This window comes from Heterodontus francisci, chromosome 8 (assembly GCF_036365525.1).
Source record: "Heterodontus francisci isolate sHetFra1 chromosome 8, sHetFra1.hap1, whole genome shotgun sequence".
Classification (NCBI taxonomy): Eukaryota; Metazoa; Chordata; class Chondrichthyes; order Heterodontiformes; family Heterodontidae; genus Heterodontus; species Heterodontus francisci.
The window spans coordinates 32,657,927-32,670,655 of NC_090378.1; the positions used below are offsets into that span (position 1 = coordinate 32,657,927).

At 42.7% G+C, this 12,729-nt stretch overlaps 1 protein-coding gene across 8 annotated transcripts in view; it reads left to right on the plus strand.

Annotated features, from left to right (window-relative positions):
• The first annotated feature begins 7,108 nt into the window (after window positions 1-7,108).
• Window positions 7,109-12,729, plus strand: part of ptprfa (protein tyrosine phosphatase receptor type Fa) — a 634,875-nt gene continuing 629,254 nt past the window's right edge. For 4 of the 8 annotated variants that reach the window (XM_068036905.1, XM_068036906.1, XM_068036908.1 and 1 more), the window contains exon 1: window positions 7,109-7,508. The gene's annotated coding sequence lies outside the window, so the exon portion shown is untranslated. The remainder of the gene's footprint in view (window positions 7,509-12,729) is intronic. The other 4 variants (XM_068036910.1, XM_068036911.1, XM_068036912.1 and 1 more) reach the window with 1 other exon arrangement.

Sequence of the window (12,729 nt, forward strand, 5' to 3'; positions counted from 1 at the left end):
CAGTGACATTACTACTACACCACCACCTCCCCGCATGCAAAAAATAATCTTATGTCAACTGTTAAGAGACTTTCATACTGTACCCTAATGGTGCATTTTTTAACACCCACAATTGAGGTTGTTTCCCAATCAGCCCTCTTAGATATTTTCCAACTCCCCGCACTTTCAACTCACCCATTGTGGTAATTTTCGTCCACCCTTCTGGAGGTACTTCTCCAACCCCCATGCTGAGATACTTTTCCAACTTCCACCACCCCCCCCCCCCCCACCCCTACTACGTTGAAGTTCCTTTTCACCTCCCCTCCTCGCTGGGGTAGTTTGTCCCTAACCCCTGCTGAGTTACAACTACAACTGCTTCCCACTGAGGCAGTTTCCCCTCTCCACCCACACCCTCCAGCTGAGGTAGTTATCGTACTCTCCCTCACTGTGGTAATTTTCCTCACCCCCAACTCTGTCACCTCTCCCTGGCCCCTTCCCCATTTCCCTCTTCCTCTGCCTAGGTCGAATTATCCTTTCTGCTTTCTAACCATGTTTAGCCTAAAGACAGCACTTGGTCGTGACTAGTTGTGTGCAACATCATGGGAGATTGATTTGTATTAAAATTAGAAAAGGATTTCATTTCAAAGCTAATTTATAAAAATATTGTTTTTGCTTTTAATAAATACAAATAAAAGCTCCCTAATGAAAACCATAAAATTTTATTTCACATAGTTACAGGCTAGATTTAAAATACATGAACTAGTGCTCCCCAGGTGGCTGCAGAAGGAATTCCAAAATGTTTCATGGAATTCAATTGGAAGGAAATCCCTATAGCACCTGCACAATCCCTTTCTTCCAAGTTCAATTCATAAAACAGTATTGAAGATACACGGTGAGAAGATGTTGAGATTAGTAAGAAAAAAGTAATCTTGTAAGGCCAAATGACTATTCCTGTTCCCAAACTTTCCCAGAAACTCCCTCTGATTCTACTCCCAAATCCAATGGAAACAATTTCTGTCCTCGTCAGTGCGCAACTAATATAAAATCCCACTGATCTGACCTCAACAGGAAACTGTTAATGGAATGACCTTTAATTCTTGGGAAGCTTGGAAACACTGAATATTATGTTATTTTGCTAAAACTGTTTAAGTATTTCAAAATCAATTATTATTCAGTTTAATTACAATTTAAAAGACGGATAATGTCATCAGACGGAAAGCACATGGGAAAGGCTTCCTCTGCTATGTCCAGACTGGCCAAGAGAGTGTGGGAAAATGGCGCACATACATGGAACACAAAAGTCCGAGTGTATCAAGCCTGTGTCCTCAGTACCTTGCTCTACGGCAGCGAGGCCTGGACAATGAATGTCAGCAAAGAGCGACGTCTCAATTCATTCCATCCTCGCTGCCTCCGGAGAATCCTTGGCATCAAGTGGCAGGACCGTATCTCCAATACAGAAATCCTCGAGGCGGCCAACATCCCCAGTATATACACCCTACTGAGCCAGCTGCGCTTGAGATGGCTTGGCCATGTGAGCCACATGGAAGATGGCAGGATCCCCAAGGACACATTGTACAGTGAGCTCGTCACTGGTATCAGGCCCACTGGTTGTCCATGTCTCCGCTTTAAAGACGTCTGCAAATGCGATATGAAGTCCTGTGACATTGATCACAAGTCGTGGGAGTCAGTTGCCAGTGATCACCAGAGCTGGCGGACAGCCATAAAGGCGGGGCTAAAGTGTGGCGAGTCGAAGAGACTTAGCAGTTGGCAGGAAAAAAGACAGAAGCGCACGGCAAGAGCCAACTGTGTAACAGCCCCAATAACCAATTTTATCTGCAGCGCCCGTGGTAGAGTCTGTCACTCTAGAATTGGCCTTTATAGCCACTCCAGGCGCTGCTCCACAAACCACTGGCCACCTCCAGGCGCTTACCCATTGTCTCTCGAGACAAGGAGGTCAAAGAAGAAGAAGAAGAAAAAAAAGAATGTCATCAGACTGAAAGCCTTCTATTTTTGTTTTGAAAATGTTCAATATTTACAGCATGTCAGAGTATGCTATAATTGTGTAGACATTACAATGTATTCTTTCTTTCTTCTTTCTTTTGGGCCTCCTTATCTCGAGAGACAATGGATACGCGCCTGGAGGTGGTCAGTGGTTTGTGAAGCAGCGCCTGGAGTGGCTATAAAGGCCAATTCTGGAGTGACAGGCTCTTCCACAGGTGCTGCAGAGAAATTTGTTTGTTGGGGCTGTTGCACAGTTGGCTCTCCCCTTGCGCCTCTGTCTTTTTTCCTGCCAACTACTAAGTCTCTTCGACTCGCCACAATTTAGCCCTGTCTTTATGGCTGCCCGCCAGCTCTGGCGAATGCTGGCAACTGACTCCCACGACTTGTGATCAATGTCACACGATTTCATGTCGCGTTTGCAGACGTCTTTATAACGGAGACATGGACGGCCGGTGGGTCTGATACCAGTGGCGAGCTCGCTGTACAATGTGTCTTTGGGGATCCTGCCATCTTCCATGCGGCTCACATGGCCAAGCCATCTCAAGCGCCGCTGACTCAGTAGTGTGTATAAGCTGGGGATGTTGGCCGCTTCAAGGACTTCTGTGTTGGAGATATAGTCCTGCCACCTGATGCCAAGTATTCTCCGAAGGCAGCGAAGATGGAATGAATTGAGACGTCGCTCTTGGCTGGCATACGTTGTCCAGGCCTCGCTGCCGTAGAGCAAGGTACTGAGGACACAGGCCTGATACACTCGGACTTTTGTGTTCCGTGTCAGTGCGCCATTTTCCCACACTCTCTTGGCCAGTCTGAACAATGTATAATTACAATGTATACTTAGAACATATGAATACACAGTGATCGTTCTCTGATCACCTTCCTGGATCTCTTACTATTTCACATTACACATTCTGCATCGCCCTTCAAAAAGCTTAGTCACATGCAGATAAGGCTCTTGATCTCCAGGACATTCGTCTAGAGGAGTTCAACAACATCTGGGCTTCTCATTTACTGAGACCACCCTTATGAAGCTATAGATTCATTACACCCCCCAATGAAAATGCTGTTGCAGTGATGTGACCATATTCCATTTCAGACTGTCTCCTTAATCCTCTGGCAGCGTTGCTGCCTTTCAACATCTCATCCTTGACTAACCCTTTCACTTTTCCTTCAAAGTGCCCTTGTCTAACACGCTTCCAAGTACCCTGTCAAATTCCTTGTGAAAATCACTCTCCTCACTAAGCCTCCACACTACTCATCTTTAGCGATTTCAACATTTGCCTAAATTCTCTTCGCTACCTCTCCTCTGATTTCTCTGCAATCCTATCATCACTCAACCTCATCCTCTATATAAATTTCCCCACCCATGAGCACTCCAAAATTATAAGGTAAGGACAGCCCTGGCTCTTCTTCCTGATGAAAAACTAAAGGTAGTACTGTTCTTCTGCTCATCCTCTTCATTTCCATTTGCAAATGCAAGCAGCTTGTAGATTTCTCTGTCTCAATGTCTACAGCTTCACTTCTTTACTACACTTCATCACATCCTGCCTCCTGTAAGGACTTCATTTCATTCTCCCAGCTTCTCTGTCTCTGATACATCTGCTCTGATGATGCAACCTTCCACAACAGTGCTTCTGATATGTCTTATTTTTTCCTCAACTGAGGATTCCCCTCCATTGTGGTTGTCGGGGTCAACTGTGTCCGGTCCATTTCCTGCAACTCTGCCCTCAACCCTTCCCCTCCCTCCCAGAACCACGACAGGGTTCCTTTTGTCCTCACTTTCCACCCCACCAGCCTCCACTTCCAAAGGATCCTCCTCCGCCATACCAAATGCATCTTCCTGTCAGCATTCCGAAGGGATCGTTCCCTCCACGACACCCTGATCCACTCCTCCATCACTCCCGACACCTCATCCTCGTCCCATGGCACCTTCCCATGCAATCGCAGGAGGTGTAATACCTGCACTTTTACCTCCTCTCTCCTCACTATCCAAGGCCCCAAACAGTCCTTTCAGGTGAAGCAATGATTTACTTGTACTTGTTTCAATTTAGTACACTGTATTCGCTGCTCACAATGCAGCGCTCCTCCGCTCAGTCCGAAAACATGACCCCGAGCTTCCTGTTGCTTGCCATTTTAACACACACCCCTGCTCTCATGCCCACATCTCTTGTCTTGGGCTTGCTGCAGTGTTCCAGTGAACATCAACGCAAGCTCGAGGTACAGCACCTCATTTACCGATTAGGCACACTACAGCCTACCGGACTGAACATTGAGTTCAATAATTTCAGAGCATGACTGGCCCCCCCTTGTTTATTTTTAGTTTTACTTTTATTTCATTTTATTTTAGTTTGTTCCATCATTTAATTTTTTTTTAACCATGTGCCTGCCCACTGTTTTTTTCATGTTCTTTTGTTCATTTTTTCATGTTTTTGCTTGTGGCTAGGGCAGTCATTATTCTGTCGTTTAACATCCTCTCTGCACTAACGCTTTGTCTTTCACTACACCATTAACACACTCTTTGTCGTTACCTTTGCTCCATGACCTCCTTGTCAGTTATTCTCTGTGACCCTATCCTATCAATAACTTCCCTTTTGTTCTCTTTTGACCCACCCACACTTTATTTACTGAAAATCTATTGTATTTCTAACCTTTGCCAGTTCTGATGAAAGGTTACTGACTTGAAATGTTAACTTTGCTTCTCTCTCCACAGATGCTGCAAGACTTGCTGAGTATTTTCCAGCACTTTTTGTTTTTATTATCTACAACTTCCTCCTTTGTTCTCCTTGAATACATTATTGCTACCCAGCTTTATGCTGATTCTTTTGTTGTTGACTTCTTTAAAAAAATTCCTCATCAAATTGCTGTTTGCTTTCCACTCTGCTGACGTCACTGAAATCATGGTTTTCAAAGTCATCAACAAGTGGAGTGCTTTATCCCTCCTTGTTCTTTTAGGCCTGTGATGTTCGACATAGAAACAAGTCCAATCTCCTCCATTATTTCTCATCAGTGTTCCCCTTTGTGATATTAACTTAGCTTGGTTCCACTCTTGCATATTCTAACGAAATCAGTGTATTTCCCAAAGGCTCCATCCTTAGCCCTCTTTTCCTCATCTATGTGTTGCCACTCAGCGACACCATTCACAGGGATCAGGCCAGCTTTCATATCAATGCTGACAACGCCCACCTGTCCCTCTCCATCACAATCCTTGACTAGTAAGTACTGTGCTAGCTGACATAAATTCTGAATGAGGAAGATCTTTCTTTACACCAACATTGACAAGACTGAAGCTATCTGGTTTGGTTCCTTCCAAAGCTTCACATCTTAGTCCCTCCATGGCGGCCTGCTCAGGTTGAGCCCAATCGCAGTCTTAGTGTATTGTTTGAGCCTGTGCTGAGTTTCAAACTCCACATACTAGCCACCACCAAGGCTTATTTCCACCATCACCACCCCAACTCACTCCACTGCTGCAAATGCTCACCTGTAGACTTGATTACTCTTTGCAATTCAGCCAACACTCTTGTGACCAGTATTTTATCCATACTACGTCCAGCTTTCCTATCACCCCTGTCCTTGCCAACCTTCATTGCTGATCATTGCATTGATTCCAAAATTTGTCAGCTGTTGCTCGGTTGGTAGCACTCGCGCCTGAGTCATAAGGTTCCGGGTTCAAATTCCACTCCAGGACTGGAGCACAAAAATCAAGGCTGACACTCCAATGAGGAATTGCTGAACTGTTGGAGGTGCTGCCTTTCAGATGAGATGTTAACCTGAGACCCTGGCTGCCCTCTCAGGTGGACATAAAAGATCCTATGGCATTATTTTGAAAGGGTAGGGGAGTTATCCACAGTGTCCTGGCTAATATATATCCCTCAAACAACATCACAAAACAGATTATCTGGTCATTATCACATCCTTATTTGTGGGGGCTTGCTGTGTGCAAATTGGCTGTTGCATTTTCTACATTACAACAGTGACTACACTTCAATTGTACTTAATTGGCTGTAAAGTACTTTGAGACGTTTGGTTGTCATGAGAAGCACTCTATAAATACAAGTCTTTCTTTAAAATATTTATTTTCATCTCCAAGTACTTCTATGGCTTCAGCCATCCCTACTTCTGCAACTGCCTTCAGTCATACGCACATACACGGGCCCTCTACTCTTGCAAATCTGAGGTCTTTCAATTTCCCCTCTTCCTCAGCTCCATTATCAGTTCACAAACTTTGGCCCCATGTCACTATCTTCTGAAAGCTCTCCACGTTGCTGCCCTCCTTTCTTCAGTGGCCCCTTCAAAATCTGTCTATTTGATTATTCTTTTGTTTAGTATCTGGTTATTTTCATCTATGTGAATTGTTTCAGGATATTTCATGACAATAAAGGTGCTTCGATAATCGCAGATTGTTGTTACGTTATTTATGGCAGTTTGACAAGCAAAATATCATTCTAAATGTCTTATGAATAGCATTTGTAATTTGCACTATTTAGTATCTATCTGTGACCACTTTAGTAGGTGACATTCTGGGCTACGTTGTATAGAAAGTTTGAATTTATTAAAGTCATTGGGCAGCAGCCTGGCCCGCCTCAGTGGTGTGCGATTTAACTTCAGTTTGGCTTCCTTAAGGGATGAGTGAAAGTATCGCTAGAAGTTGTGCAATATTATGTCCTTTTCACCAGATTTTCAGCTCAATTTTGTTTCTACTCTGTTGCACCTGCTATTCTTGACTATACGTTGTATTCTAAAACTACAAATGGACTGCATAATATTTAAAATACGAATGCTAAACCGTACTTAACCACCAAGCAAAACGGCACATTTACAATGTCCGGGTGTGCTTTGCATTAGCAGCATATGTAAAGATTCAGCAACTATGTATTTTGGAGGTTTCCGGGTTAATCCCAGGCTGAGAATTTTCACTCTCTTCGCATCCTCGAGGTCTCCCATCCCGGCGACGTCACAATAGCAGCTTTGTTGCAAACGAGCCAGTGCGCGCCCTCCCCTCTTTCTGTTCTTGGGGAGTCAAGCCTCTGCCCCGCCCCCTGCCGCGAACCATCATCACCCCACCCTCACCAGCCCCTCCCCCCCTTCACCAGCCCCCCCGCCGCGAGCGCATTCGGTTTGGATGACGCCATCAGCGGCCGATGCCGAAGCTTGCCGAAGGCGTTCGGGTGGACTCGGCAGCAGGCGACGGTTTGGCTTGGCGTCCGTGGAAAGTGTGTTAAGTAGCGCTTTGGAGTAAAGAGAGGCGGCTGGTGTTGGGATCGAGCCCGCACTGAGTGTGGGTGAACGAACGAGAGAGAGCGGGAGGAAAAAAAAAACACGCATAGAATAAAATAAATAAAGTTGAAAGATAGAGGAGAGTTTTATCATTGGGTGCGGTCCGAGCGAGGGGGAAGGAGAGGAGAGAAGAAGGTGAGGTGAGAGAGACCCGCTTGTGGGTGCCCGTGTGCCCGGGCTTTGAGTTACGGGCATCGTGAGCCGGGCAGCTGGACGTTATGCATGGAACTAAGGGAGACTTGAGACGGCGGCGTGCGGTGAGTCCAAAAGCATAGAAAACCTGTTTTAGAAAATTGGTAGAGTTTGACGAGTTTAGTGATTTTTTTTAAATGGGTGTTTGTTGTTGAATCGCAAAGCCGCAGGTGAAGCTTGGGCTCCCGTCTGTCTGCAGCTCTCTGGCCGCCTGTTGAAGCGGAGCTTTTAAAAAAATATATATGAATGTGGCGAGAAACTGAACTGCTTTTATTTTTGGTGTGTGATTTCTACCACCCCGATCTCTGAAAATTAACCACTTTGTTTATTTATTTCGAGGTTCTGTCAAGAAAGAAAGCAAGCCTCCCCCCCCCCCCCCAAACTCCGCCGCCTGTTGAAAGCGAGAGGAACGAAACGGCGATTGGAAATTCGGCCATAAACTTAAATTAGAAACACAAAGGGAGTCCGCAAAAAATTGTGTTGATGGAAATTAGCCAATTTTTACCTGCTGGCATGTTCGGGGTGTCAATTTATTTTTGTTTGGTGGGGGTCTGATTAGGGTTGTTCCAACAAGATGAGGTTAGCAACTGGAGATGATCCTTTTCAATGTGATTTTCGATCTTGAGTCTATCCTTATGTTAACGTGAAGGAAGTAGGTTTACATCACTTTGCACCCCCCCCCCCCCCAATCGCGTTTACTAAGTGCGGTCAGGTCCTATTTGATTTTTATTAAGATACTGGCTTCAGACGCCACACCAACAAAAAAGGGGTACAACACCGTGCTTCGGGACACAGGATTCTTATTAAATGGGATGAAAAGTATGCCGCTAATTTCACAATAATTTCCAATCCAAGAGGCTCTCGTTGTGTAGACGTTTCATTGAGTTTGAAGGAAAGGATATTTAAAAATGGTGAAATAAAATGTTAGCACCTACCAACGAAAGAAATAACAATTTAATTTAATTTTATTGATTGGCAGTATCTTCTTTTTGACAGCCCTGAATTAGGGATATTGATTTTTTAAAAATTCACTTAAGCAAGAATTAACAGATTTTAAAAGGCTGTTTTTTTTATTATTTTGGATTGGGCTTGACTTTATATTTAGAAAGTATCCAGACTGGTGTCTTGGTTTAATTTTTGTATTAGAATTTGTAGTGACCTACGGTTTTGAAACTGACCGATGTCGTATTTAGACCCGATCTTAGGAGTATCTTTTTCTTATTAACATATGAATTGACCAGTCCCATAAATGTGATTTTTTTTTCTGTCAGAAAAATTGGTCTTGATTTTCTTTTTCTCGTTTCCCATTGAATTGTAAGTGTGTTTCAAATGGTGCCGTCGGTTCCTTCGTAGCGATCCCAGAGGTTGTCAGTGAGCTTGATATGCGAGGTTGTGCAATAAAGATCAATGTATCTGATCGGTTGGAGACGCTCCTTACTCGGAGACTTGATTCTTTTACAAAAGCTTAGCGTGTAATTTTATCCCGCCGTCCAAAGGTTAATTCAGATCTACCGTGAAGGGCGACATTAGGCGGGTTGGTGTGTTTTTGTAAATGTGGTTTTTGTTTCAAAATTAAAAAGAAAACGTTCAGGCACTCCTGAGGAATTTAATGTCGCTTCGTTCAATCTGTGATTGGTTCGTGTATTTAAGTTTTTGGTGTGTTTTGTCATTCACGTGCACTCAAGTGTTGAAGATCATAGGGAAAAGTAAACATGAAAGCCTTTAGAGTTTTCTATCCATCCACTCTGAGAAACCTGGCTATATTGTGCAGTAATACTGTACACAGGTTATAAATTCTGACCTAGCTTTGTGCGAGAATGATCAACTGGTTCACAAGGATATCTGGTGGAAATGCAAGGGCTCTGTTTAGATTTAATCTATTTGTAGATGCTGCAGCATTTCATTTTGTTTTTTTTACCAGTAAGACAAATTGAGATTTCTTTAGTTTAAAAATACTTGTCAAATATATAGAAGTGCCTACATTCTACATGGTACAGGTATAGTATATTAGTAATGCTGGACATTATAATTATATAGAAAGCCTATCACACAGTAAAATGTTTTAATTGGATTATTAGAATTTTCATGCAATATCAATTAATCATTCTTTGGAGTGTTAAGAATTGATTTTTGAAAGACTGATTTTCTGTAATGGACCTTTATTATAGGAGCCATCTTGTTCCCAACTCACCACAATTATGTTTGACTTATATCAAGCTTGCCAAGTACAGCAATTGATTCATACTGAATAAAATTATTTGAGAATGCGAGGGTTCTTCAGAGTTTGATGGGTCACCTTTTTTCCTGATATTACTAAATTTTTACACTTTGTTTTACCAAAGTGTGCAATTGCTGCCCCCCACAACCCATTCGAGGATGATATACAATTAGCCATATAAAATTATTCAGTTACCATTTTGGCATGGCGATTGTAAATAGGATGTTATTGGCTAGAGTAGGAGGCATTCATCACAATAATGTCTTTAGTTTTGGAGTGCAAATTGCACATCATTCTCTTCATTTCCCACGCACTTTAAAAAAAAATGCTATTTTGGTTAAAATCTGCTCTTCCAAGTTTGTAAAATGAAAGTATTATATTTTTAAATACTGAATATGCAGGCTTGTTAATACTTGTGATCAGTGCATAAATAATCTGATTTCAGACTTTTTACTCCTAAATGCTACTGAAGTAAAAATTTTTTTCAGTTGATGTTGTCTCTCTCAGCAGCTAGAATAACTGATGAAGAACAGCAGATTTATGAGTAGTGGATCATTTTGCTACAGCATGCTGTTTCAACCTCTCAGGTCTTAAAAACTATTTCACACAAAATAGACTAAAGTGAGTTACTTTCCAGACTTGATGAGCCGGAGGCAGAACATCTTGTCCGTATTAGAGCCTTTATCCCTACATTGCTACTCCTTTAATGTTTATTTCCATACTTTCCTTGTGTATTTGATGGTTTGTGGTCTGTATATACTAGTTGCCTGATGTGTACCAATGACATAATGCTATCCAGGGATAATTTTTCTCTAGTTTTAAAGATAATTAATAATTAGCAGTTAAGCTATTTCAATTAAGAGTTAAATGTTGGGAAGATTGAAGCCATTGCCTTTGACTTTAGCATTAGCTAGTACCCTTATGACCAATTACGTCCCCCTCCACAGCCACTGTCTCAGGTTGAACCAGACTTCTAGCAACCATTCTAGCAATCTAAGACTGCCTTTGTTCATATGCAGTAGCAACCTTCATTACCCCTGCTTCAGCCCATCTGCCACTAAGACCCTCATCCATGCCTTTGACACCTCCAGACTCAACTAGTAAAGTACCTTCCTGTTGACTTCCCACCCTGCGCCCTCCATAAATTTCAGCTTGTCCTAAACTTTGCTGCCTGTATCCTGACCCATTTGCCAATCATTCCTGTATTTGTTGACCTACAATGGTTCCCAGTTCCCAAACACCTTAAAATATAAATTCTCATCCTTGTATTTAAATCCCATCATGACTTCACCCCTGCTATCTCTGCAACCTTCTCCAGCCCACCAAGCCTCCGATAAATCTGCATTTCTCCAACTGTAACCCCCTGTGGGTCCTCCATTTCCTCTCCTTTTTAAGGAAGCAGTTATGCCTAGACAGTAAAGGTTTGTTCTGTCGACAATCCATGTTCCCGCTCTGTGGATTCATTCCAAGCATTTGAGAGTTCCGCTGGATTGTTGCTGATCTGATACAGCTGGGTTAGCCGAGGACAGCCCTGTGACCACCTCCAATCTGAAGTTGGTCAATGTTCCTTCCTGACCTAGTTTCCAATTTTCAGTACCCAGGTTATGGGAACTTTTGTCTCCGAGACAGGTGAAGTAACCAAAGAGTGTCTGGTGGTGACTAATAATGCTGCTTTCGATTTTCTCAAGTCTGGTTCTTATTCCATTTTGCATTGTGGACATAATCAAACTATCTAATTCCCGGCAATCGCCCCCAGTGTGAAATTCTTCCACTCTCTTAAGCGGCATCCATATTCATACAGAACTCATGGAAGGATGCAGGTCTGATAGATCTGTGTTTTTGTAGGGATATTCATCTTCCTTTGACTCCAGATCCTGTGCAGGTACTTTATTGTTGAAGCTGCTGTGTGGGCTGCTACAATCATCTGATGACTGTTTGCTATCTAGGTAGATAAAGTCATTCACTACCTCTAGGTTTGGCCACCAACTTGAATGTCTCGCGTGACACTATATGTGCCAATACTCAGGGTGTTGTTTTGCCCAATGAAACCAGCAGCCCAAAGGTGGCTGGCTCACCTTGAAAACTCTCCAGTGTACCTCTCAGATCGCTCATGTTCTGACCGAGGAGGACAAATCGGGTTCGAAAAAGAGGTCTGATTGTCGATACGACCCATGTTTGTGCAGATGCAGCCAAGGAACCAGTCTAGTGCCTGACAGAAAAGGATTGGATCTAGGACATATCCCAGCCGTATCTGGTGTAGAACATCTGAGACTCCTGGTTCTCCAGTCGTTATGTAGATCTTGCATTAGCCTGGGAAGGATGCCAGACGCCAATGTTGCGTTCTGCTTTAGCCCTTATTAGCCACCATCCTAATATCCTGCTTTTGGCTTGGTGCCAATTCTTGTCTTATTGCACCTTGGGATTTTTCTTTACATTAAAGGCGCTGTATAATTCCATATTGTTGCTGTTTATGTGCCAAAATCTGTTAATTTATGTTATCTTGGGAAAAGCCTTACTTACCCCTTAGTGAGTAACACTTAAATCTTCTTTCTAATATTGGCTCTTCACAGCTGTTTGGCTGTATTCCCAAAACATTTAGAAAGAACCTTTTTGTAATTTCAGTGGGTGGAATTTAGGTACAGTCTTTTTAAATTTGGCCAGCCTTATGCAGAAAAATATTGTGGGCCTAATCGTCCTTCTCTACACCAGAGTATTTTCTTTAGTGTGATAATTCTATATCTAACATGGAATTCTTTTTGCAACTAATTTCTGCAATGAGAAGTTGGGGAGCTAGCAGCCTGTAGCTGTGTTGAAAATAAATAATGTAAATGGATGATGCAATTTTCTGTACAAATTATTTAATGGACTGGCTAGACTTACACTATATTTAATTCCATCAAATCTTACTTTAACACTGATAAAGAACGAGTTAAGATTGAGCAGCACTTCTAATAAGATTTTAGTATCGTTTAAATGGTTCTCTATATATACAGACTTCAGTCTGGAATAAAGTTGGACTTCAGGTATTAGGTCAACCTCCCTATCATGGTAGTTGAGTACCCTTCATT